Raw genomic sequence first — 25,633 nt, forward strand, 5'->3', positions numbered from 1 at the left:
CTCCCGAACTGAAAAACACAAAATCAAACGTAGCGGGAAAATTTGTTGCGATGGTCTTGCGAAATGAAACCAAATCTTGCTCCGATCGAGCTACATTCCAAGATAATTAACAAATAGTACCCAAAATACTTCACTAACTCTACTCCGCTCGTTAATTTAACTAGGTAAACTACGAAATTAGCCCCGGGATTGTCACCGGGGCAACCGGGGCTGTTCTTGTGGTGGAGGAGGGTTTTTCCGCGCCGATGACGCCTATGCGACGACGAGCGCGGCCACCTCGAACAACGCCGCCTCCGCCGAGCTCCCGCAGGTGAGAGGCGGCCCGTCTGCGTCGTCGTTGCCATCGCCGCGCGACGGAAGCGCCGACAGCGGCGGGCAGCACGAGCCAGCGGGGGGAGGGGGGGCGCCTCGGCTTCCCCTTCGCGCGCCTCCTTGCGCACCGGCCGGCGCGCAAACCTACGCGGCCAGTTGCGTGCCGCCCGCTTCCAAGCTTCATCGGAGTGCGCCCGCCTCACGCGGTCTGCATCCGACCGCACACCCGGCGGACGCGGTGGCGACTTCCCTCCGCCGATTCGGCCCCCTCCCCTACCGGCATGTATTGCGCGCGCATTGCGGAGGGAGGGGTGGTGACGGCGGACCGAAAGAGACGAAGACGGCGACAAAATTGCTCGCCAGAGGTGGAGCGAAGATGCGGCGGAGAGGCGGCGGGGGAGTAGGGTTTTGGAAACCAACTCGCCCCGCGCCTTGTACAAATACGGGGCGGCCGTCGATTTTCTCTGGCCCCCAAACTCTGTTTACGGGCCGGACCACGAGTTCGAGCTCTGTTCTGGGCCTATTTCGGCCTGAACCCGTAAACTCGCTGTAATTTTTCGGTTCCGGCTCCCTTTTTAAGTTTTTTTTCGATAAAGGGAATATATTAATATCAAGAAGATATCAATTACACCCAGCCTCTGCAACAACGCACCACCATAATGGCACTACGGATGCACACAGCCAAAAACAAGAAAATAAAACTAAGAAATAAAAGTCCCGCTACAGTATCTCGGGCCTAACAACAGCGATACATCCACCGCCAAGACAACACCTGAATTACAGACTAGTCCCTGCTCTCAAAACAAATGCCTCCACCAAGGATATTGCCAGGCACAACCAATTAATGCCCGCTCCCTTTTTAAGTATATGTTAGAGTTGCTCTAAGTTGACGGACACCAAACTAGGACTTGTCTTGTTGACGGCGGGTACCCGCGATGACGCTTAGAGGCTTAGAGCAGCCCTGGCCTTCGGCGAGCAGCGGTGGTAATGGCAGGTGGCGCGTCGTGGCAGGGTTCTTGAACAGAGGACGGGGTGCTATTTAGGTGGCCAATGGCTTGTGTGTCACTGACGGGCAGTCCTCGGGGGTAGAAAAGGAGGACGTGCGCGAACGCGGCTGCTGTCCGCGGCCACACATTCAAAGCCAAGCGATGCATTTGGATCATCGCGGACAGCTCAATCCTTTTACGCCGGGTGGCTCTGTTGCGGGCAAAGAACTGTAGCCGTTCACATCGGGAAAGGGACGTCCAGATCTCGAAAGGAATTGTATGATCACGGGCTAATTAACCCGTGCTCTGACGGCGGCTGGACCGCCGGGGGTTTGGCCGGAGGTGGTGCCTGCATGCGACAGTTTGGCCGTCGCTGAGCTCAGGAGCGGACGGCAGGTTGGGAGGGCATCATGGGCGTTCCGGCCAGCGTAGCCAACTGGATCGGCAGCGTGGCATCATGGCTACGGTGCGGCGATTCGATGCCTTCCTCTTTTACCAGGCGCTGGACGGATGTGTCAATCGATCACGTACGCGGCCGGAGAGCTTCTTGGTGGTTCCGTTCGTCTCCATCGAGTGATCACTGATAAAGCATCGACGCGCCGTGGGCGTGGGCGGGTGGTACATGCCTACATGGAACGTTCTTTCTTGGTGCATGGTCTGAAACTAATTGGCTTCTAGTATTTACGAAGCGAAAAAAGAAGTTTATCTCACGGAAAGAAGGAGAAAAGCTGAAACTGGATATACATCCGCGCGCCGTCGCGACGCCATCTCGTCGACCACGAATTTCAACAGGCCTAGAGCCGTAATGCGTCCAGTTTAAAAGCAGCCGCAAATTCCTGGGGCGCTCTAGCTTCTTGCCGGCTTCTTTCTATGCACGGTTTTGACCGGTTCAATGCAGGTAACAGAAAGCTCCTCTGTGTGTGTTTGTAGCTAAAGAAAAGTCAATTTTCCCATGTGCATTTTTTTAAATATTACAATCCATAAAAAAACCACTCCCTCCGTCTTGATATAAGTGACTCACATTTATGTGGATTTGAAACACTAAAAGGCATCAACCCATCTAGATACATGTGAATCTAGACTAATCTGAATGACTTATTTTCAAGACTGAACGAGTACAAAAACCGTCTCCCTAGATGGTTTTTAAAATACAACCGAAAGGAAAATTGGAATCGTTTATCTAAGTGTGGCGATTTGAAGCCAAGCTCAAGGGCGCTCTTTGCTTGAAAGAAAAATCGAAAATGGAATTGAAGTCTCAAAACTATCCAAAAAAAATTCGCAAAAACACATGCTTTCTACAAACCTGTAAAGAACTAAGAGTTGAATCTCCCACTAAACAAAAAATCAAAATAGTGGCTCTAAATAAGCGGGAATTTTTTTTTAAATAGGCTCCCCATAGCCCAAGCTCTATTTGAAGTTTTAGCGTATATCTACTCTACCTAATAGAAGCTGTCTGGAGGGTAAAGTATCCTGGACAATGACAGTTTAGGGGTTTAAGGTGATCCACATTTTTTTTGGGGTGGAAACAAATGATCCAACCCAATAGTTTAGAGGTAAATTATGACAAGTTGTTATAATGGTTACCAAGGAAGCCTAGCCGTAGGATTCGAAAGAAAGGGGTTGAGAAGAAATGATGTGATGTTAATTCTGAGATGTGGGGAATAGCTATGCACTAGGAAAGTAGGCAGAACCACAGAAGCATCCAATCAGTAACTGGCTAAGATAGACTATGAGCTGAGCTTCAGGACAAGGCAATTTGCCACTGGATATATTATATACTGTTGTATTTTTTGCATTGCCAGCAGGTATAATTTCACACTTGAAGAAGAACTTGCCTAAACGTTCCTCATCCACGGATCGTTGGTTGGTTGGTTAGTGGTTACAGATGACGATAGAACCATCGATCTGCAGAAGTATGTAAAATGTGTTTGACAGATGGGGCTGCAGATCAGCGTCAATGCAGGTAGGTGGGTATGCATACACACGTACGTCTGGGCATATACGTGCTTGTGAAACTAGAATTGTGTATGGTAGGCGATGAGCTGCAATTGGCATGTTTCATCCACAGATTAGTACTCCATCACTAGCAGTAGACTCCTTGATTTAGTATAACCAATTTGGGCTAATGCTTTCTTCCTTTCTGAAGGTACTTAGACCCAGTGAAATGATGCCAACATCACAGTCCGAATAAGATACAACACGCACACATCTTTCTTGGCACCAACAGGGCATGACCAAAAAATCAGACAGATTAACGGAATGCTCTCAGACTCTTTTTCTTTTTTTGTCCAGGTCTCAGACTTAATTCTGAAGCTCACAGTTAACAATACGCCCAAAACTCTTAAGTGAAGAGGGAAAATTTAATTCTGAAGCTCCGCATTGCTAGAGGCCAGGGTTTATGCAAGGACAGATCCCAAAGATTTCTATGAGCGGGCTTGATGGACGTTGCCAAAATAGTAGGCTCCTTTCTGAGTTACGAGTATATACCATGTCCATGATATGAAAAATCAAATTCCCTATCTGAAAGTCCACTATGAGCTAAAGTGGACCGTCAATAGTTTTTTTTTAGCCAAATTAATTTCAGATACAACGCTCTCTACTCGGTTTTCTTTGGTAAACCTAGATCAAGCAAGAGCAATTTGATACTTTGATTATCCGAGTGCAGTGTGACTGACAGTGACTGCTGCCTACGCAGGAGACCTGCTCGACGGTGCGTTTCTGAAAGACAGACAGGGACCCTGAAATTCTGTAGATTAATCTCAAACAATGCAAGGACATGATTGATTTAGGAAGAAATTTATTTCCAGAATCCATTGAAACGTGAACATTTATTTAAAGTATAATCTACACAGTAGTTATTTCTTCGGAGAAAGAAACAGAGGACACAAACGGGAGCAGAAACCTGAAACTGTGTGAAAGAGGCAGAGCACACCGTCTAGCTACCAGTTCTCTCTTGCATACTTAATGTGGCGCTCGTGCACCGATGAAAACATGGCATTTATTGGTTTAAAGCCGGTGCATGTTAGACCAAGTACAATAAGTCATAATCTTAGTTGGAGGAGAGAGGAGAGGAGAGAGAAGGAGAGTAGGCTCTTATGCAAGAGTCAGCTCTAGCACGTGCTCCTACGCACTTTGTGAGAGTGAAAGATGAGCCACACATTGATTAAGTACTACTACCTCCGTTTCAAGGAATAAGGCGCCCTCGTTTTACGAGCTTTTTGTTTGACCAAGAATTACTTCAAATAGATAAACATTATTTGTATGAAATTAATATCATTAAAAAGTGTTTTTCAATATGAATCCAACGATACTAAATCTCTACTATATTAAATGGCTAGAGGTGGTGTCCCGTGGTATGTCCTCGCCTCTCCCGTCCGCTTGAAAAAATCAGCATGTTTGCTATCGAACGATCCCGCACCCACGAAAACCGCAAACAACGTGGGATCCTTCCTCTGATCACGCAATCGAAGCCTCTCCATCTCTTTCTCAGGAACTGCCCCGGCGGCTGCCTTCTCTCCCACCACCACGCCCCCTCCCCCACCATCGGGCGCCCCGACTGCGCAGCCTTTCCATTCGGTGAGGAACCACCGCGCCGACCGGAGGACGTCCCGCCGCATGTTGTAGGCGACGTTCCCCAACTCCCCAACCCATCTCCAACTTGCATCGCCGCTGCCGGCCGGCACGCATGACCTGGTCTACACTGACGCAACCACCGTGAAGGAGATCGATGACCACCAGGTCGCCTCTGTCTCCCAAATCGGAGCTCATCCCGCAACCGCCTTCAGCGCTCCTCTTCCATGAGTTTCTAAGCCCGGTTCCACCAAAATCGATAAGATGCAGCTTCCAATCACATTCGGACCCAAGGATCTGAGATCTGCAGTCTGGGACATGGTTACCAGGAGGCGACTTTGGTAAAGACAATGTCGATCTGGATAACTGGATATTTCCTTAGGGAGCAACGAGCTGCCCATAACAAAGTGGATGGAACAACTCGCCTCAAGGAATCAAGATGAGGTATAGATGTATGCCGTTCCTTGATTACTAAATTAACTTTATTTTTTGTCTAGACCAGCGTAGCTTTGTGTTGACTAAGGATGAACGACAACCGAAGAACTAGCTTAGGAGGAGTTAGGACCAAGCATTTATCCATAATCTATGACAAACGGTGCTAATTCATGTATAACACTGTCCGTTAATTTATATTGCCATTTGAGATTCATTCTATTTCTATGTACATAGACAAGTTTCCGAATCCATGAAATGCAGCTCTCGTGTCTCCTTGGCTAGCTGTTCTGATCTATTCCACCCCAAAATAGATTTCCTCCTTCCATCTAGCTAATCCGGCTAGGCGGCCATCGTGAACAGATACACCAGTTCATCCACTTCCTCCGACTTGATTGGGTGCATCGCCGGATTCTACATGACAAATAAGTTTTGTTATTTATAATGTCTATGTAATTTATTTTGTTTACATTTATGGCTTCTTCCTTTGTTCGACTATGTAGACGCTAAATGGTCCTGAAAGATCTGCAAGTCTGTCGTTGGTTAGTCTATGCTGATGAGTTCGCAAAAAAGTTCAAGGTTGAACCGTTTACTATTTTCTGTTTCTAAGAATATCATCCTCCATTAGTCTCTCCATGGTTACTGGTTAGAATATTATCATCCTCCATTAAGCTATTTACTTTGAACATTATCCTCTTTCTAAGATTGACAGTCATATTTCTAAAATGTGAACATTACAGTACATCAGTAGTAGATGTTCTACATCTAACAATCTAGCAATTACGTGCTGATAGTTCAAGGTGCACTGAATTAGAACTCAAATTAGGAATTCTGAAGTTAGAGAGTTTTCTGAAATTCCTTTTGCAACTTTACAATTAGCTGGCACTATTGGTTTGATTGTGTGTGGATACAATCAGATAACAAATATATGAGTTTATGTGGTTTCTGCATTTCTTATATATATTTATTTGTTTTCTGTAGATTATGGACTCAAGAGAATTTGGAAGCTTAGTTTTCAGCTGTGATTAAGTCGACATTTCAGTTCAAGAAATCCTTGATTCACATAAGTGGTTCTCTTCTATTATTGCTTCAAGTCTGAATCATAATTGAAGCTAGAGATAAAGAAACTTCAGGTAATTGATCGAAAGTGCAAAATGTTTCATTATACTTTTGTAATATTTCTCTAGAGTGTGCTGCATGTAAGACAAAATTTTGGTACTTGCATCATCTGCTGATGAAATTCTTGTTTGGTTTTGTTTTGAGGATTATTGCTGAACCATTTTCATTTTAGCATTGAGTTTTATTGACTGGCATTCAAAAGCCTTAACATGTAATATTTCTATTTAAAATGGGAGCCCTATCTGGGAAGTACTAGGGACTGGGCCCAGAATTACATCTTTTCCTGTGTTGATTGATCATATTAGAATAATCAATTTTATTTTGTAAATCGCACCGCATCTTTTTATATTCTTGGCATGGCACGGTCGCCTTACTATGGTTCTAAGTGCAAAGTTCCACATGGGACAAACTTCATAATTATTTCACATTTGTATGAAATCGGAATTAAGTGATAATGGTGATTGCAGAACATTAAATGATATACCCTTTAGTGTTATCTAGCATTTCTCATTCTCTTGAGAAGAACCGGAAATCTGAATTGGAGGTCAATATTGTGTAGAGTCAAGTTTTGAGTGTGATCATAGTTTGTGCTTCACCATAGTTGATTATTTTCGAGGATTAGATGAATTTTTGTTACTATATGTATACTGTAAATAGTTAATGGTGTCCTCCCTTCTGTAAATGATATATTTTTAAACTAATAAGCCACATAACTTCAGTTATTTTCCTGTAAATAGTTAATGGTGTTTCTCAACCTTTTTTAGCTGATCTAACACATGATTTTTTTCCCACAAGAGGAACTCGCTACTCGAGTGGTACCCAAGATTTCACTTTGCAACATTATATGAGTCATCCAGGTGATAATCATTTCCTTATTTGGGTCTTTTATTGTATCATGGCAGTTTTTTATTATATGATCTTTGCACATTATAGTGGTACCTTGTTGTCTAAGGTGTATCATGGAATGCTATAAAGTACCTATTCACATGAATGTTCGAATGTTCTGTACATAACCTCATTTGCAACAATATTTTCTCTTGTATGTTGGTGTAAATAAACATGGAGAATTAAAGCATAGGATCAAAGTAAAAATGTTACTGGATTCAACTAGCACGTCGAAACAGAGGGTAAAATTAAACATCATTTCGGAGGACAATTCAAAGTAAACTTTGTTGTAGGAAAAGGAAGTTTGTTGAAGTCTGGTTTGTTTATGCTCTCGTTTACACATCAAAACTACAACTGTCCATTTGGTGTGATAATTGTATTGGAATTCAGTAGTACATAGTTAAATGTTTGTTTCAAAGATTCAGTTCTGATACATTTGTACTTTCACATCTGGTTGCAGTTTCCCGCGATTCCTAGAATTTTGGTGATCCATAAATGATTTATCAGATGGGCTAAAGAGCTCATGACAGAATGAAAAGCACCAGTTTGACCGTTTATGATTCATGATCTGATTTGGAAATTTTTTTTCCTAATATAGTGCATGCATCCATCATTATGGATTTCGGGTTGCTTGTCGATGTGTTTTCTGCAATTTTTAAGCGACATACATACTAATTTGGTAGAATTACCTTCCAACCATTTGCCATGCCTAATCAAGACAATGATTCTCATGATATAGGAGAACTTGCAGCACCTCAACGGTCTTCGCGCTTGATCAGCTAAATGCTACTGTATGAACAATCTATGTTGATGCAGAGTCATTTTTAGAGAAGTCCATTTGAGTTTGAAGGCAAAGACAAATCTAGATGCTTATCACTGCCTCTCCCTGGCCTTTGATGGAGCAAAAGCTGCAGAATGGAGACTTCACCCAATATGAGACGAACACAAATTTGATCGTCACTGATGTCTCACACTCTGACACCCTTTACTAATGAATTTAGTTATTGTACGACATGAGAACTTTATCTTGATTGGAGAGGTGGTGGTGGTAGAAGCAATTGCATCATTGTCAGAATAAAAATGTTGGCCATGGGGTTGCTGCAGGGGTGATCTGGCGCCAAGATACCTTAGGTGCAAAGGTGTGTGACCTGCTACAGAGCCTCTGCCTGACGATCTGTGCCTCTAGCTACGACCAAACCAGCCGAAAAGAATGCAAAGCTTTTTAGCAACAAGCCTTTGAATAAGAATTGCACTTGTAAGACCTTGGATGTCAATTAATGGATTCTATGTCAATTGAAATGTAAACTTGCTATAGTTGAATGGTGTGCCTAAATATATTGTTTGAGAGAGCTTGTCCAACATCAGAATTTATCCTTGTACATGTTTCTTTATTGTTTCTACAAACGGTGGGCACAGTTTTATGTGAAGTCATTGTGCCATGATACTACACATTATCACTATACTATTTACTTTTATTGGGTACAGAGAACGAGAGGAGTGGAGGAGAAGAGAGAGAGCCCACAATGCAAGAATAAAAAAGTGATGTTGGAAGACGACATAGTTGAAGAATATAGCGGGTTTCTTGTTTCTAAGAAAAAAAAACAGATAATGTTGTGAAATACCACTCTACTGTTGTGACATATTAATAATATAATATGTTTTATCAAGTTAAAACAGTTTGGCAAACATTTGTATTATTATTAAATGGGGTAGCATCATGTAATTATATTTTTTATACATATGAAATTCATATGCATTATATTCATCTATGGGGCCATATAAGATGTTTTATCAAGTTAAAACAGTTTGGCAAACATTTGTATTATTATTAAATGGGGGAGCATCATGTAATTATATTTTTTTATACATATGCATTATATTCATCTATGCGACAAGAAATAAAATGAAAGGGAGCCGTGGCAACGCACGGGCACTCAACTAGTACATATAATATAATCAAGATTTTGTTGCTCAATTTTTATGGTCAAAGTTCGTCTTGAAATACGCGTGCGCCTTATTCCTTGAAACGGAGGTAATACATTTTTATAGCTCACTATTGTATATATTGACTCTAAGTTGGCTATAAATGACATGGCACTTGGCTTATAGCCAGCAGCTGGCTATACTATTGGAATTGCTCTTAACCTAATGTTGTGCTCATGTGAGACGTCACGTCTTTGTTTCTGTGAAGCAGAATTTATTTACTTTTGGGCGAGTTTGATTTCTCAGAAAAACTACCCAAGATCCCTCCTTAAAATAGGCTTTTGTCCGCTTTATAAATAAAGCCACAAAGGCCGCACAATACAACATGGAGGGAGATCCCTTACAAAGCATATCTACTTTTTTTTTTGATAATGGGAGCTTTATTAGTCATAAAAAACAATTACACCCGACCTCTGCATAGCTAAAATGCACACAACCGTTCAAAGAGTCTCAAAAATCTGGAGTGCTAAAAAAGGTGAATTAAATATCAGCCTGGGAAAATGTAAAAACGCCTAAGGTGAAGGCGGAGGCCAAATCCGTAGATTATGCTGCCACCCATGTAGGGAGAAAGTATCCCTCTCCGTGTCCTCCAACCGTGTACAGACCTTCGTAAAAAGATCGCGGTTCTCCATCTTCTGCAGTGCAGACCACGAACGGAGTGTAGCAGTACACATGTAGATAACCTGCAAGAGAGAATAATTCTTATCATTAAAAACTTTATCATTTCTACACAGCAATAGCGAACCATATAATGGAAAGCACTCCCACCCTAATAAATGTTCTAAATCTTTGATCGATCCCATGAAGCCAATTACCGAAGATGTTGGCCATACTGGTCGGGGGATACAGATCATAAGCTACTTGGATGCATGACCATATAGATCTGGCAAAGCGACACTGGAAGAATACGTGTTTAATCATCTCATTGTGTTGATAAAAAACACACTGCCCGTTCTCCCATGTCAATTGCGATTGACACGATTATCTTTGGTTACACAAAAGAAAACACGGAAAAACCAAAACTTGCCACCAAGGACACCGAAACGAGACCGAGAGGTCCAAGAGGACCTAGAGCTCCACGACGATGCCCTATGGTCCATATCATGTTTGACATTTGTAAGTAGTTTCCCACGTTCCTGAGGGTATAGGATGATCCGGCTGTGATCATATATGATGTGCAATGAGTATTTTGTCAAGTTTTCTATCTTTTATGTTGTTCTATGATGGTTTTATGGGAACATCGACTGCATATTATTTCACCTATATGGGCTCATAGAGCTACACTTTAATGTAATGCATTAGTGTTGGAGGGGTTAGAATGAAAGAAACCGTCTTCCAATACTATATATGGGTTGCATTAGAGGGGTTTATGTCGGGGACCCCTGATCTTATGGTTATGGTGGGGCATTTATGTCTTAAAGATTCCTATACTTTATAATGAAAATGGCTCTAGGACCCATTATTAGGGGTGCACTTGCACATATTTATGACTGCACCTAACTTAGGCTCCGCCACTAATTGAATAAATCTTCACAAAATATTTACCGCGTTGTTTACAACTCAAATGCTAGTGAATCCATGCCGCCCTCAGGAACTTTAGTCTCATATAAGCACACACATACTTGAGCTTGTTCTCTTTCTTCATAGAGGATTGAGATTTTCTCTCATCGAGATCATTTACTTAATTGCTATTTACTTTCTACACTTTATTTTTATCACAAACTATACAACCAAAAACACCAAAAATTCTACTTTATTATTATTATAACTTTCTTGTCAATTTCGCTAATCAATACCTTCAGCTCCTTGTGGGTTCGACAACCTTTCTTATTGATCTCCTGCATTTGGAGCCATCAAGACACTTTTCTGGCGCCCTTGCCGGGGAGCGTAGCGCTACTGGTAAGTGAATGGTAAGGAAGCTTTTACTGTTTTTATAATTTGCTATTTGCCTCATCATGGGTATGTCTAGACATGATGAGATTGGTTTGATTTTATACAATTACACTTATGTTCAATATCTTAAAGAAGATGAAGAGAAACCACCTGAGATTAAGGTGGGGTTTCAAATTCTTGTTGTTATTGCCAAACAAGCTATGGAACTAACCTTCACATCTGATAAAAGTAAAACTTCTATGTGACATCTACATGCTACTGAAGATCTATGCTCTTTATTCAAATTGACTGATGTTCCTCATGATCATGTGAAGAGGAAGTTATTATATCTTTTTCTGGTAATGCTCGCATATATTTTAGATCTCTGGATATTAAATGCCGTCTTGACTGAGTATTATTGAGGAAGGCCTTCTATACCAAGTTTATACTCCTAAATAAGCTTATGATGATCGATGTCATATTTATAATTTTTAGCCTCATATTGGAGAAAGTATTGCTCAAGCTTGGGGAGGCTTAATGATCTCAGCCATAAGAATCCTTGTCATGGTATCCCTGATAGTCTTATATTGATAAACTTCTATGTGAGGCTGCCCCAGCATCATAGGGATTTTCTGGACAATTCATTCGAAGGGAGTTTTACTAATAGAACTCAACAAGAACCAAGGAATTTATTGGATACCATTGCTAATAATTCAGCTGCATGGGATATTGATAAGATAATGAACCTCGTTTTGATTTTGAATATGCATGTGTAGAGAATTTCTCTACTACTATATTGTTTGAAGAACGGAAGAATAAATTTGGTCTTGATCCTCATATTTTAGTAGAAGTTTCTAAACCTTTGCTAAGCATTTGAATGTTCATAAGAAAAGATTTAAGGTCTTTACTGAACCTCTTAAGACTTCACCATAATTGCTAAAGTTGAGAAACACGTTCAGCAAGCTTGATCGGTTATTATAGAAGAATATGTGGAACCTCCTCCATATCCAAACAGGGTGAAAGAAAATTTGGTCACCGATGTTGCAAATAGGAGTGATACAAGATGTCATGAGCCTCATGAACAAATCTCTATGAAGCCTCAAATTTCGGCCATAAAAGAATTAAATGAAGAGACTCGTTGCGATATCTATTTATGCGAAGATTTCACTAAGGTAATTCAAGGTAAGACTACTAGAGCTGGTAAACCTACTATATCTTGTGCTATTGGAACGTCATATTATCATGGTCTTTGTATATTGGAGTAAGTATAAGTGTGATACCATATTTATATATCTCGAAATCAAGCCCGATATTGATCCCATACACATGGAGGAAACATGTATAACTATTCAACTTGCTAATAAAGAAGTTATTAGTCTTCTTGGTATAGTAAGAGATGTTGAAGTATTAGTAGGAAATATTAAGTATCCCGCTAATTTTATTGTGCTTGGTTGCTCCCAAAATGCATTTTGTTCTATTACATTTGGTAGACCTTTCCTACATACTGTTGGTGCTGAAATTGATTTGCCAAAAGAGAGAGTGTTTATTAAATGCATTGGAGAAAGGTTAGAATTTAATTTTTCCAAGTTTACTGATAAGCATTTAGAAAATGAAAAGTTTCAAAAATATATTGTGGAAAATCTTGCTTCTGTGGTAGTTTCTTCATCGGACGCGGTGGAACGATATGTACTTAATCAAGAGGAACCATATAGTAATGAAGAAAGAGAAGCTTTAGAACAAAATTTAACTATATTGTGTCCTCATAGGCCAGCCGTTGGATATTCTCTTGATGATCTTAAAGTTATAAGTCCATCTCTATGCATGCATAAGATTAATTTGAAAGAAGATGCAAAGCCCGTTGTTGATTATCAACACCGTCTTCATCAAAAAATGAAGAAAGTGGCAAGAAAAGAGGTAATCAAACTTAAAGAGGCTGGCATTATTTATCATATACATGATAGTAAATGGGTAAGCCATGTTCATTGTGTGCCTAAGAAAGGTGGAACCACTGTGGTTCCAAATAATGAAAATGAACTTGTTTCTCAGTGTACAGTTACTGGCTATTGAATGTGCATTGATTTCAGGAAATTAAATAAAGCTACTCGTAAGGATCATTATCCTTTGCCTTCTATTGATCAAATTTTAGAAATATTATCTAAGCATTCACATTTTTGCTATCTTGATGGTTATTCTAGTTTTTCTCAAATACCTATGCACAAAGATGGTAGAATAAAAACTACTTTTACTTGTCCCTTTGCTACTTTTTCTTATAGAAGAATATCATTTCGTTTATGTAATGCTCCTGCTACTTTTCAAAGATGCACAAATTCTATATTTGTTGATTATATTGAAAATATTATGAAAGTATTTATGGATGACTTTTCTGTCTATGGTACTTCTTTCGGCAATTGCCTATTCAATCTTAACAAAGTTCTGCAGGGGTGTGAGGACCAACACCTAGTTCTTAATTGGGAGAAGTGCCATTTTATGATTACGGAAGGTGTAGTCCTTGGTCATCGAGTATCTAGAAGAGGCATTGATGTGAACCGCGCGAAGATAGAAGCCATTGAGAAGCTACCATATCCGCGGGATATTAAAGATATAAGAAGTTTCCTTGGGCATGCTGGGTTTTATAGAAGATTCATTGCAGACTTTTCTAAAATATCAAAGCCTCTTAATAATCTTTTGCAAAAGGATGTTCCATTTTGTTTTGATGATGATTGTGTGGAGTCTTTCAATGTTTTAAAGAATGCTTTAATTAGTGCTCCTATAATTCAACTACATGATTGGAATTTCCCTTTTAAAATTACGTGTGATGCAAATGATTATGCGGTAGGTGTTGTGTTGGGACAAAAGAGTTGATAAGAAACTTAATGTTATATATTATGCTAGTAAGACTCTTGATGGCGCCCAAAGAAATTATGCTACTACTGAAAAAGAATTTTAGTTGTGATCTTTGCTTGTGATAAGTTTAGACCTTACATAGTAGGCTCTAAAGTTATTGTGCACTCTAAAAATTCTGCTATTAAATATGAATAAAAAATATGCTAAGCCTAGGCTTATTAGATGAGTTTTATTATTGCAAGAATTTGATTTACATATTGTTGATAGAAAGGGTGAGGATAATCATGTAGCTGATCATTTGTCTAGAATGAAAAACATTCCAGATGATCCAACTCCTATTAATGATAGGTTTGCTAATGAACAACTTGCAAATATTAATTTGTCTAGTACAAGAGTAGCTTCCCCATGGTTCGCTGATTATGCTAATTTTATTGTTGGGAAAGTTATGCCACCTCATTTTACTTATCAACAAAGAAAGAAAATTTCTTCTATGATCTTAGACATTACTTTTGGGATGATACTTCTCTTTATAAGAAGGGAGCCTATGGTATTATTAGACGATGTGTACCCGAGTTTGAACACAAAGTATTATAAAAGAGTGCCATGATAGTCCTTATAGAGGTCACCACGCGGGAGACCGCACAGTTCCAAATGTATTGCAATCTGGTTTTGATTGGCCTACTTTATTTAAAGATTGTGCTACTTTGATACGTCTCAAACGTATCTATAATTTCTTACGTTCCATGCTATTTTTATGATGATACTCACATGTTTTATACACACTTCATGTCATTATTACGCATTTTCCGGCACTAACCTATTGACGAGATGCCGAAGAGCCAGTTGTTGTTTTCTGCTGTTTTTGGTTTCAGAAATTCTACAAAGGAAATATTCTCGGAATTGGACGAAATCAACGCCCAGGGTCTTATTTTTCCACGGAGCTTCCAGAAGACCGAAGGGGATACGAAGTAGGGCGACGAGGCGCCGACACCACAGGGTCGCGCGGCTTGGGTGGGGCCCACGCCGCCCTATGGTGTGGGCCCCTCGTCAGCCCCCCGACGCTGCCCTTCCGCCTATTTATTCCATCCGTCGCGAAAACCCTATTACCGAGAGCCACGATGCGGAAATACTTCCAGAGACGCAGCTGCCACCAATCCCATCTCGGGGGATTCAGGAGATCGCCTCCGGCACCCTGCCGGAGATGGGAATCATCTCTCGGAGGACTCTTCATCACCATGATCGCCTCCGGATTGATGTGTGAGTAGTTCATCCCTGGACTATGGGTCCATAACAGTAGCTAGATGGTTGTCTTCTCCTCATTGTGCTATCATGTTAGATCTTGTGAGCTGCCTATCATGATCAAGATCATCTATTTGTAATGCTACATGTTGTGTTTGTTGGGATCCGATGAATATGGAATACTGATACGTCTCCGACGTATCGATAATTTCTTATGTTCCATGCCACATTATTGATGATATCTACATGTTTTATGCATACTTTATGTCATATTTATGCATTTTCTGGAACTAACCTATTAACAAGATGCCGAAGAGCCGATTCTTTGTTTCTGCTGTTTTTGGTTTCAGAAATCCTAGTAAGGAAATATTCTCGGAATTGGACGAAATCAACGCCCAGGGGCCTATTTTCACACGAAGCTTCCAGAAGACCGGAGAGTCAACGAAGTGGGGCCACGAGGTGGCCAAACCACAGGGCGGCGCGGCCCAGGTCTTGGCCGCGTGGCCCTGTCATCTGGGCCCCTCGTGTGGCCCCTTGACCTGCCCTTCCGCCTACAAATAGCCTTCGTCGCGAAACCCCCAGTACCGAGAGCCACGATACGGAAAACCTTCCAGAGACGCCGCCGCCGCCGATCCCATCTCGGGGGATCCAGGAGATCGCCTCCGGCACCCTGCCGGAGAGGGGAATCATCTCCCGGAGGACTCTACACCGCCATGGTCGCCTCCGGAGTGATGAGTGAGTAGTTCACCCCTGGACTATGGGTCCATAGCAGTAGCTAGATGGTTGTCTTCTCCTCATTATGCTTCATTGTCGGATCTTGTGAGCTGCCGAACATGATCAAGATCATCTATCTGTAATGCTATATGTTGTGTTTGTTGGGATCCGATGGATAGAGAATACTATGTTATGTTGATTATCAAGTTATATCTATGTGTTGTTTATGATCTTGCATGCTCTCCGTTACTAGTAGAGGCTCTGGCCAAGTTTTTGCTAGTAACTCCAAGAGGGGGTATTTATGCTCGATAGTGGGTTCATGTCTCCGTGAATCTGGGGGAGTGACAGAAACCTCTAAGGTTATGGATGTACTGTTGCCACTAGGGATAAAACATTGATGCTATGTCCGAGGATGTAGTTATTGATTACATTACGCGCCATACTTAATGCAATTGTCTGTTGTTTTCAACTTAATACTGGAAGGGGTTCGGATGATAACCTGAAGGTGGACTTTTTAGGCATAGATGCATGCTGGATAGCGGTCTATGTACTTTGTCGTAATGCCCAATTAAATCTCACAATACTCATCATATCATGTATGTGCATGGTCATGCCCTCTCTATTTGTCAATTGCCCAACTGTAATTTGTTCACCCAACATGCTATTTATCTTATGGGAGAGACACCTCTAGTGAACTGTGGACCCCGGTCCTATTCTTTACATCTGAAATACAATCTACTGCAACTGTTCTACTGTTCTCTGCAAACAATCATCATCCACAATATACATCTAATCCTTTGTTACAGCAAGCCGGTGAGATTGACAACCTCACTGTTTCGTTGGGGCAAAGTACTTTGGTTGTGTTGTGCAGGTTCCACGTTGGCGCCGGAATCCCTGGTGTTGCGCCGCACTACATCTCGCCGCCATCAACCTTCAACGTGCTTCTTGGCTCCTACTGGTTCGATAAACCTTGGTTTCATACTGAGGGAAAACTTGCCGCTGTACGCATCACACCTTCCTCTTGGGGTTCCCAACGGACGCGTGCTGTACGCATATCAAGCTCTTTTTCTGGCGCCGTTGCCGGGGACCTGAAGAAAAGTTACACCACAAAGATCTCTAACTCCCATGTCAACTACACGCCAGCAGCTCTTTTTCTGGCGCCGTTGCCGGGGAGATCAAGACACGCTGCAAGGGGAGTCTCCACATTCCAATCTCTTTACTTTGTTTTTGTCTTGCTTTATTTTATTTACTACTTTGTTTGCTGCACTAAATCAAAACACAAAAAAATTAGTTGCTAGCTTTACTTTATTTGCTATCTTGTTTGCTATATTAAAAACACAAAAAAAATTAGTTACTTGCATTTACTTTATCTAGTTTGCTTTATTTACTATTGCTAAAATGGGTACTCCTGAAAATACTAAGTTGTGTGACTTCACAACCACAAATAATAATGATTTCTTATGCACACCTATTGCTCCACCTGCTACTACAGCAGAATTCTTTGAAATTAAACCTGCTTTACTAAATCTTGTTATGCGAGAGCAATTTTCTGGTGTTAGTTCTGATGATGCTGCTGCCCATCTCAATAATTCTGTTGAACTATGTGAAATGCAAAAGTATAAAGATGTAGATGGTGATATTATAAAATTAAAGTTGTTTCCTTTCTCATTAAGAGGAAGAGCTAAAGATTGGTTGCTATCTCTGCCTAAGAATAGTATTGATTCATGGACTAAATGCAAGGATGCTTTCATTGGTAGATATTATACTCCTGCTAAAATTATATCTTTGAGAAGTAGCATAATGAATTTTAAACAATTGGATAATGAGCATGTTGCACAAGCATGGGAAAGAATGAAATCTTTGGTTAAAAATTGCCCAACCCATGGACTGACTACTTGGATGATCATCCAAACCTTTTATGCAGGACTGAACTTTTCTTCACGGAACCTATTGGATTCAGCTGTTGGAGGTACCTTTATGTCCATCACTCTTGGTGAAGCAACAAAGCTTCTTGATAATATGATGATTAATTACTCTGAATGGCACACGGAAAGAGCTCCACAAGGTAAGAAGGTAAATTCTGTCGAAGAAACCTCTTCCTTGAGTGATAAGATTGATGCTATTATGTCTATGCTTGTGAATGATAGGACAAATATTGATCCTAATAATGTTCCGTTAGCTTCATTGTTTGCCCAAGAAGAACATGTTGATGTAAACTTCATTAAAAATAATAATTTCAACAACAATGCTTACCGGAACAATTCTAGTAACAACTATAGGCCATATCCTTATAATAATGGCAACGGCTATGGTAATTCTTATGGGAATTCTTACAACAATAATAGGAATTCACCCCTGGACTTGAAGCCATGCTTAAAGAATTTAGTAGTACGCAAACTGCTTGCAACAAATCTGTTGAAGAAAAGCTTGGGAAAATTGATATACTTGCTTCTAAAGTCGATAGTCTTGCTGCTGATGTTGATCTTTTGAAATCAAAAGTTATGCCTAATGAAAATCGTAATAATAAAATTATTACTACAGCAAATTCCATCCAAGTTAGAATTAATGAGAATATAAGATTGATGGCCGAATTGCGTGCTAGGTGGGAAAGAGAAGAAAATGAAAAAGAAGATAATATAGCTAAAGTTTGGACTATTACCACCACTAGTAATGCTAATGCTACACATGTTGCTGCACCTCCTACTATTAATGGTAAAATAATTGGTGTTGGCAATGTTTCCACTTCTAATGCAAAGCGCGGAAAACTGCCTGAAACTGCTAAAACTGCTGAAACTGCTTGTGATAAAACTGCTGAAATTTTTTTCAACATTGGGGATGATGATCCCATTGCTTTAGATTATAATGGTTTGAATTTTGATGATTGCCACATCTCTGAAGTTATAAAGTTCTTACAAAAACTTGCTAAGAGTCCTAATGCTAGTGCTATAAATTTGGCTTTCACGAAACATATTACAAATGCTCTCATAAAAGCTAGAGAAGAGAAACTAGAACGTGAAGCTTCTATTCCTAGGAAGCTCGAAGATGGTTGGGAGCCCATCATTAAGATGAAGGTCAATGACTTTGATTGTAATGCTTTATGTGATCTTGGTGCAAGTATTTCCGTTATACCTAAGAAAATCTATAATATGCTTGACTTGCCACCATTGAAAAATTGTTATTTGGATGTTAATCTTGCTGATCATTCTACAAAGAAACCTTTGGGGAGAGTTGATAATGTTCGCATTACCATTAACAATAACCTTGTCCCCGTTGATTTTGTTGTCTTGGATATTGAATGCAATGCATCTTGTCCTATCATATTGGGAAGACCTTTTCTTCGAACTGTTGGTGCTATCATTGATATGAAGGAAGGTAATATTAAATATCAATTTCCTCTCAAGAAAGGTATGGAACACTTCCCTAGAAAGAGAATGAAGTTACCTTTTGATTCTATTATTAGAACAAACTATGATGTTGACACTTCGTCTCTTGATAATACTTGATATACACTTTCTGCGCCTAGCTGAAAGGCGTTAAAGAAAAGCGCTTATGGGAGACAATCCATGTTTTTACTACAGTACCTTTATTTTTATTTTGTGTCTTGGAAGTTGTTTACTACTGTAGCAACATCTCCTTATCTTAGTTTTGTGCATTGTTGTGCCAAGTAAAGTCGTTGATAGTAAGGTTCATACTAGATTTGGATTACTGCGCAGAAATAGATTTCTTTGCTGTCACGAATCTGGGCAAAATTCTCTGTAGGTAACTCAGAAAATTATGCCAATTTACGTGAGTGATCCTCAGATATGTACGCAACTTTCATTCAATTTGAGCATTTTCATTTGAGCAAGTCTGGTGCCTCAATAAAATTCGTCTTTACGAACTGCTCTGTTTTGACAGATTCTGCCTTTTATTTCGCATTGCCTTTTTGCTATGTTCGATGGATATTTCGATTCCATTGACTTTCAGTAGCTTTGTGCAATGTCCAGAAGTGTTAAGAATGATTATGTCACCTCTGAACATGTATATTTTGATTGTTCACTAACCCTCTAATGAGTTGTTTTGAGTTTGGTGTGGAGGAAATTTTCAAGGATCAAGAGAGGGAGATGATACAACATGATCAAGGAGAGTGAAAGCTCTAAGCTTGGGGATGCCCCGGTGGTTCACCCCTGCATATATCAAGAAGACTCAAGCGTCTAAGCTTGGGGATGCCCAAGGCATCCCCTTCTTCATCGACAACATTATCAGGTTCCTCTAGTGAAATTATATTTTTATTCCATCACATCTTATGTACTTTGCTTGGACCGTCGGTTTGTTTTTGTTTTTGTTTTATTTGAATAAAATGGATCCTAGCATTCATTGTGTGGGAAAGAGACATGCTCCGCTGTTGCATATGGACAAATATGTCCTTAGGCTTTACTCATAGTATTCATGGCGAAGTTTCTTCTTCGTTAAATTGTTATATGGTTGGAATTGGAAAATGATACATGTAGTAATTGCTAAAATGTCTTGGATAATGTGATACTTGGCAATTGTTGTACTCATGTTTAAGCTCTTGCATCATATACTTTGCACCTATTAATGAAGAAATACATAGAGCATGCTAAAATTTGGTTTGCATATTTGGTCTCTCTAAGGTCTAGATAATTTCTAGTATTGAGTATTGAATAACAAGGAAGACGGTGTAGAGTCTTATAATGTTTATAATATGTCTTTTATGTGAGTTTTGCTGCACCGCTTCATCCTTGTGTTTGTTTCAAATAGCCTTGCTAGCCTAAACCTTGTATCGAGAGGGAATACTTCTCATGCATCCAAATCCTTGAGCCAACCACTATGCCATTTGTGTCCACCATACCTACCTACTACATGGTATTTCTCCGCCATTCCAAAGTAAATTGCTTGAGTGCTATCTTTAAAATTTCCATTCTTTATCTTTACAATATATAGCTCATGGGACAAATAGCCTAAAAACCATTGTGGTATTGAATATGTACTTATGCACTTTATCTCTTACTAGCAAAAGTGCCCGTGCGTTGCCACGGGTCTAAATTAAATACTCTTCGGTTCTTTTTAATCGACTTAAATTTAGCAGAAAGTTGTACTAAATTCGAGTCTATTAAAAGAGATCAGAGGGAGTAAGTAGATTTCTCCATATTGCATAAAACAACCGGTTCGTTTTTGTTTCTAACATTATCATTAAAAATAACATAAGTTCCATCTAGATTTCCTTTTCATAGCATTTATAGTGTATGTGTTTTCACCCCTTAACTCTAACAATTTTCTATGATTCTTGATGCACTTGCTACTTCATAAAGCTGAATTTAATTTACCTTGAACAATCGATGGTTATCATCTAATTCACATATTATCTTCAATGGTTATGATCAAATTGTCATCTTACCTCTAAGTAGGTAAGTAAGGTCTTAAAATCCTCTAAGGAAAAAACTACATATAACTCTAGAATGAAAGAGCATTGTATTCACGCAGGCTATACTTGAAACGAACAACTACACATGAAGGATGGACAATCTTCACGGGTGTGTATGCAGTCGGAAACTTCTTATTGTTTCATCCTGACCATCTAGAAACACCAAAGCCTCACTTTCTTACAAGAACCTACGGTGTCGAGATACATGCTTAATTATTCAGAATGCAACACGTCTTTATCACAAATCTTCAATTACCAAGCAGCTTACGCGTAGAATAAACTTACATGGATGGTTTGGTTGAGAGATTGCACGATTCTTGACGGATTATTGCTTTCAATTAGCCATAGCAGATGGTTTTACTTGGCCAAACACCATTACCAGGCACCGTCTAAATTAATATCAGAAAACTGAAGGTGGCCTGCAGCAACATTATGGGCTTGCGAATAAGTTGTTGGACAGCTAAAAGCTCCCGCAAAATTAAATGGCGCAGCTCCTAGGGTTCCACCGTTCCCGGCAAGACCGACGACATGCGCCATATCCAGTGCCAGGAGCACGAATTGGAGCCCTCCAAGGCTGGATCTCAGGTAGATTCGAGGCGAAATGCCTCCTCCCAACCGCCACCGGAAATACTGTAGGCAGAAGAGTGCTGCCTCCTTTCCATGGATACTTGCGGGTGCGAGTTGGATGCGGCTAGCGGAGGAGAGCTCGGGGCATCCGGTGGTCAGGCGGCGGCGCTCTGTCCCGAAGAGGACGGCAGGGTCGGGAGATGTGGCGCTTTGTTTGTCCAGAGCGAACCATTTATTTCACTTCGCGGTGGTAGATTTCTGTAATTTGTACGAAAGTCAGGGGCAGTAAAAAAGGGACTAACAAGAAACTCTTTTGCTTTTATTATTAGGTATAGATATAGATTCTATGGATTCAATTAGGAAATTTGCCAATGCGTTGCTACGGTTTGATTTCACTCCTTCATTTTCATAAAAAACAATATTAGGATCACACATAATCATTATACTTAAATTTTGGAATTGTACTTTAATAATCCATGATCTCATATAGAATTAAAAAAAATACGCATGACAAATAATATTTGCAAAACCTCGTCATGGAATCAATCACTACATATAAGTTTCTTGAAAGTTTCATAGTGGCAGTCAATCAGAATCTTGATTCTTAATAAGAAATCTCAACATACATCAGAAAACATAAATTCATATATTACTTATAAATCTTATCCATACTTATTAATACGAAGATATAAAATTACGGAATTAAGATTATATACATATTTTCTGCTTGATTCAGCAGTGGGTTAATACTTAACTAAACTGTTGATAATCTAGAAATATACCTTCAACAATAACAATCTAGAAACAAACCTTCAAAAATAATAATCTAGAAATATAAATTAAAAGCTCCTAATTTAATTCAAAGCTTTGCCTTATTTGCATTACCTTGTTGAATTCGTAGTTGAATAAGCAACGAACCAATTGATTTTCGTCCCCATATAGCATAGATGGAAAATCAGAACATCTGAGAGACATAATGCTTCAATACAATCTGAGGTTTCGCACTGTTGTAATAGATGGCTACCAGCACGTCCCCGACCAGAGTATCAGCGGAGCCATTGCTAGCTACAGAGGAGGCAGCCTAACCATGGAGATGCATCGTAGGAGAGATGCACTTCACCTCAAAATTTCTTGATCGGATCATCAAAGAAGCTAGCGCATCTCACAAGGAACCTTGAAATCGCGCGCGTTCTCTGCTTCGCATGTGCTTCGTCGTCGCCATGGCAAGCCATCCGGACGCGGTCCAGCCAACGGCGGCTCCAGGAAATTGCTGGTGGGTATTCCCACCAGCCAAAAAAATATTCTCAAAGCAAACAAAAACACAAGCAAATGCCTATAATTTTCACAAAGCCTAGAAAAGCACAAACAAAAGCCTATATAGGCTATATTTTCAGTTGGACAGTTATTCTAGTACAATACATAATACTAAAGTGCTTAAATCCATACAAATCGAAGTACAACAACAAATTTCAATGGAAAGAGGAAGTACCTCATGCCTCTTACAATATAACTTTGCGGGCACCCTTTTGGAAGAGATTGATGACATCCTCATCCTTCACTTGATTGAATAATTCTCTCTCAACAAATGTAACCATGCAATTGTTTAAGTAATCATCACCCATCTTGTTTCTTAGCTTATTCTAAATCAATTTGGTGCAAGTAATTTCGAATTTAGTAGACAACTATAAACATCTAAATCCTAAATCAAAATGGGGAAGAGGCAAGAGAAGAGAGGATTCGTAGTTTCGTACCTGCGAGGGCGCGAGGTTGGGCGTGGCCGCAGGCCGCAGGTCGCCGGAGAGGCGGTCGCCGCCGGTCGCCGGCTCGCCGCCCGTCGCCCTGCCCAGCCGCCGGTCGCTAGGGTTGGCTCTGCCGCTCTGTGCCTCTGTCTCGTGCGGGTCTGGGACTCTGGGTATCGATACGGAGAACGGAGGCTGGGCAACGAGGGACCTGGTCACCTGGGTCGATCGCTCGCTGGGAGGCCGGAGGGACCTGGGTCGATCGCTCGCTCGCTGGGGCTTGCTGGTTGCTGCTTGGGCCTAGTAAAAAAAAATTTGGGCCGAATTTTAATGGTATGCCTGGGCATACAGGGGCATACCCCTGGCGCCGCCCATGGGTCCAGCAACATCGTGTGCCTTCCGCTGCCAGCAGCACCAGCGCGTACGAAGGAGGCTGGTAAGGTGCCGAGGCTGGTAAGCGCGACGATCTTGAAGTCATGGACTCACGGTCACGGCGGCGACGTAGAATTCCTTGTTGTAATTAAAATCTCGATCGGCTCAATATGGACACTGCTCCCAGATCGATCAGCTCCGATTGAGAGAGAAGAACTCTCTTGGAGCCCGCGTCTATGTTTATTGGCCATGCAGCTATTGACCATGGCGTCGCCGACGCGACTCCTCCGGCCAACCGAACTCGCCATTAGATTGCGAGAGAATCCGAAAATGCATTGGCACTTATGAATTGGGGCGCAACTGAAATCACAGCCGTTCACATGCATATGGATGCTCATCTGTGGGGTCCGCTAGCTTATCCACTCATTGCAAAAGATTCTCTTCTTGAAATACACTACTAATTCTAAAATGAGTATAACTTTCGCATAATAAATGTAAATGAGATTTTGTTTGCATATTTGACTTCCTCCCGACGAACTCTTCAAAATGAGTCTAATATTTAATTTTTTTAAATTGATTTCGTGAACTGTATCTATAAAGTCCTCTATTGTTTGCGCATGTAGTCCATATGCCATGTTCATGTAGTCCTGCAAAAAGTACTGCTGGATTTATAAAGTCCTTGTCAATTTTTCATATGGTACATGTAGTAATGTCAAAAGTACTGTTGATTTTACACACATAACAGCTGTAGATTCCTTTTTCACGTGGGGTCATGCTGGACCGAATCTCGAGGAACACAACTATAAACAACGGTTGTGATATCAACTGCGCCCCATTTTATAAGCACAATCTGCGGGTCGGAGAGAATCGCTCGTTTACGATTTTCGATGTGGTCGGTGTCGTCTCGATGATCTGGCATGACTCACGTGTATATATATAGGGATCGCAGAGAAGATAGGGAACACGCCCTGTTTGGCTGTTTCCTCATGCTCCGGTAAATGTAGACCTGTAGTACACGGATCGGGACTCATGAGTGCAGGTGGGCCGCTCGGCAGGGAGCACACCTTTCGGCTTCTGAAACTCCGCTCAGGTTTGGTTTCTAATCGGCACGGAGACGGACGGTGATCGGCTAGAGTGTTCGTACGTACCAAACTAAAACATAACTAACGGTTGGTGGACGGTGGACGAAATTGGACGGACCGAACCACGGAAACGCTTCTCCCTTTATTATTAGGTATAGATTAAGTTGCTTGTTGTGCGATAACCATGTTCCTGGGGACGCCATCAACTACTCTTTGTTGAATATCATGTGAGTTGCTATGCATGTCCGTCTTGTCTGAAGTAAGGGAGATTTACCACTAAAATGGTTAGAGCATGCATAATGTTAGAGAAGAACATTGGGCCGCTAACTAAAGCCATGATCCATGGTGGAAGTTTTAGTTTTGGACAAATATCCTCAATCTCATATGAGAAAATTAATTATTGCTACATGCTTATGCATAAAAGAGGAGTCCATTATCTGTTGTCTATATTGTCCCGGTATGGATGTCTAAGCTGAGAATAATCAATAGCGA

The sequence above is a fragment of the Lolium perenne genome, chromosome 7 (assembly GCF_019359855.2).
Source record: "Lolium perenne isolate Kyuss_39 chromosome 7, Kyuss_2.0, whole genome shotgun sequence".
Classification (NCBI taxonomy): Eukaryota; Viridiplantae; Streptophyta; class Magnoliopsida; order Poales; family Poaceae; genus Lolium; species Lolium perenne.